The sequence below is a fragment of the Ailuropoda melanoleuca genome, chromosome 8, assembly GCF_002007445.2.
Source record: "Ailuropoda melanoleuca isolate Jingjing chromosome 8, ASM200744v2, whole genome shotgun sequence".
Taxonomy (NCBI): domain Eukaryota; kingdom Metazoa; phylum Chordata; class Mammalia; order Carnivora; family Ursidae; genus Ailuropoda; species Ailuropoda melanoleuca.
This window is the reverse complement of record NC_048225.1, coordinates 57,421,883-57,425,585: the sequence shown is the minus strand read 5'-3', so window position 1 is coordinate 57,425,585 and position 3,703 is coordinate 57,421,883.

Genomic DNA, 3,703 nt, shown 5'->3' with positions numbered 1-3,703 from the left:
TTTATTCTGTTCTCTGATATTGGACGCTAGAATTGAAAAAAAGAGAGAGAGAGTGAAAAATTAGAGTTATTTTATCTGGTTTGAGTATGAATCTTGGCATTGGAATAAAGTTATTGCTTTAAGAAAGGATCAGTCATCAGTAATGATTCAAGGATGATCATGCAAGGATGATTCAGATAGGCTTCACTGACATGAAAGTTACAATGACTTTATAGAGCTGAAGCTACTGGTAATGCTAATGGCTATAACTATAATAATAAAAAAATTTATGGATTTATAGTTTGGTCTAGACACTATGATACATTTTACTTATTGACAGCATCATACATGAAAGTCTCTTAAATGCTCTTGCACATCGTGGTTTTCCTTCTCGTTTGGTAATTCCGGTGATTAATCTCACTTTCTTTCTGGTGATTAATCACACACTCTAGAAATAAAGTGTTTGAAATACTGGTGTGGCCTTTGGAGAGTTCAACCACTAAGTCAGTAACAACCATTATTTCTGTAATTCCATGTAAAGTCTTTCATCACCAACTGAAAATAACTTGGAGAGAAAGAGGAATCTAGATAGACCTTTCCTTGCACAGTGCTGTATTAACTTAACATTACGCAAATGGAATCATGTTCTCTCTTTCCATAGTCCTAGTATGCATATGTTTCAGTTAAAACTATATTGTGCAAACAGACAGTGTCCTATCTTCCACATACACTGCATCCTCTCTTCATTCTCTATTTTCTCCACTGCTTTTTTCTCCCATTTATTCCTTCCAGCTTGTGTTCGAATATTTGTCCTTTCCTTCCCTTCTTTTTTTTTTTTTTCCTTTTCTGGTCAAACTTGAATATTACTATTGGAAAAAAGAAAAAGGCAACTCACAGGAAAGGAAATAACAACAAAAAAATGTGCAAACACATGTANCCTTTTCTGGTCAAACTTGAATACTACTATTGGAAAAAAGAAAAAGGCAACTCACAGGAAAGGAAATAACAACAAAAAAATGTGCAAACACATGTAAGAATTAAATAAGTTACTGAATATTAAAGGTCATTCCGTGACTAATCCTATGCTAAAGAAGGAACTGAGTATAAACCATACATATCCTCTATCTCAAGGATCTCCTACCCTTGTGAGGATCATGGGACATAGACACAAGTAACCGCCCTTCAAAGCAGATCAGGATAAGAAAAATGGGGGACATGCAGCCCCATGTATACAACACAGAAGAGACATTACCTTTAACTAGGGGGTGATGCAAAGATTCACTGAAATGTTGTCCGTAGATCTGTCTATCAGAAAACCTTTAGGCTTCCAAGAAACTACCATTAGAGAAAAGAACGAAGACAAATAAAAACTTAAAATGAGGAATGCTTAAGACATTGTAAAAAATCAAGTCATGTAGTGTATGAAAGGCTTAGACGCATGAGAAATATGACTGGACAAATAGATTGCACCTTGAAGATTGAGAGTTTTAAAATCAAGCTAACAGCTTTGGGTTTAGTTCTCTACACTAAGAATTGATTTCTTATTCAACCATATTTATGGAATCTCTGTAGTATTTTACCACAGTTTCAAGGAGAACATAATGTGATCAAAATTTAAGATTTACCCTTTCAAATAAGTCTTTACTGATAGACAATATGCTTATTTTTTATTCTCTACTTCCCAATAGCACACTGATATAATTCCTAGTCTCATGTTTTGTAATTTTTTCACCAATATGTCTGAAATTCCATGATCACTCTATCTCCAACATCTAATATATTTTTGTCGAGCAAATGTGGCATAAAAGGCAAAAAGATGGACTGAAAAGGTGAAGGATAACTTCCTGTTACTGTTGGAAGCTTTTGAAACAAACCAAGCAGAACTAGGAACATGGTTTTTACAGTGAAAAAAGGGGATAGAGAAGAAATGTGTTTTTAAAAAAGCAAATAAAATAGAGATTTCCAGGTGGTAGGTTATTTTTTAAAATGTTTCATGTATTTATTTGTGAGAGAGAAAGAGAGAGCATAAACGGGGGGGGGGGCAGCAGGCTTCCTGCTGAGGGAGAAACAAGCTTCCCATGGAGCAAGGAGCCTGATGCGAACTCAATCCCAGGATTCTGGGATCATGAACTGAATTGAAGGTGGGTGCTTACTGGACTAAGCCACCCAGGCATTCCCAGGTGACAGGTTACACGAGGCAAAACGGAAGGCAATATAACATTTTGAGACATCCTTTCTGGAAAAATGTGATGCCACTAACCAACATAAGGAATAAAGTCGAATCTGGAGGATTCAGAGAAAGTTAAAGCAATTGTTTTGAACTATTAGCAATGACATATCTATGGAACAACTAAGGAAATAAATCTGGCAGACTATGTCAAACCTGCATAGCACACTGGAAGAGAACTGGACAAGGGTGACACTCTGAGCTGTAGTCTCAGCTATGCCACAAAAAGCAACTGGGACCTTGGCAGAGGCGTTTTGCCATTCCAAACTCTCTGTCCATATAGGTTGGAACAGAACTAGCGCATAGCTATTTCTCTTCTAGGTACAAAAGACTAAAATCCAGTCATGGACCTGGAGCACAAAAATACATACATATATGTCAGGATGTATATTTCAGTTTAGTGTAACTATAAGTCATTCTATTAGATTCAAAAAAGAAAGACTTAAGAAGAGAAGAGTTCTGGTATTAAATCTCTTCCCTAGCTGTATCTCCAACATGTGGTCTATTTGATCACAGTGACCGCCTTCAATCACCTGGGTTTTTACCCCAAAGAAAATGCTGTAGTCCCCACATTACTTATATTGTTTAACCAATGTTTGAGTAATTACCATGAGTTATATCCTATGTTAACCACTTTCTATAATTTAATGCTTACAAAATGCCATTTAATTATAATAAGAACCCAACAAAATGGCTACTAGTATGGTTTCCACTTTATACTTTAGGAAACTACAGTGCAAGTAGTTTGAATAATTTGTCCAAGCTACTATCTAACCAAGCAAAGGTTCAAACAAGTTTTCTTGCTTAAAAACCCCATGCTTTTAACACACTGTTTCATTTGTCACTCGTGAGCAACCCCTTCTTCAAACTTTCCTCTCCTTCATTTGCCTTGATCCCATTATATTCTTGTCTACATACTACAATTTTCACAATTCTGAGTCTATTTTCCAATGTTATTTTTCTTGTTATTTCCAGTGTGTTGGTGGTGGTAATGATGAGGATGATGATGATTCATTGTCACTCCCCAATTTTTGTGCTGAGAGTAGAATGTGAAGTAAAAATATTAGACATTCACTAGTGTCTAATGAAAAGATATTAGACTTCCATTAGTGGCTAGTATGATTTCAAGGAATTGGTGAGGGTAAAGTCTGATTATGGATTGCAAGATGTTGGCTATGTGACAGCTGAAAACAGCAGTGGTGAACAACTCTTAAGAAGATTGACACTGAAGGAAAGGAAAACACTAACTGGAAGGATCAAACGGTACTGGGAAGTGTTCTTTGGAACAAGAGATGAACATGTCCATTTATGTCAGAGAAGTTTGGCAGTGAAGTAGAGTTTGAAGCAAGAAAGTGAACAAATTTTGGAATTAAGGCCCCCTGATGACAAAGATAACTCAGTCGGGTTATTAAATGGGTGTTCTTCGTCTTCCATTGAAGCCAAGAGTAGTCAAAGAAATATTAAAGGACACATGGAAGATATTCACAAGACTCACAT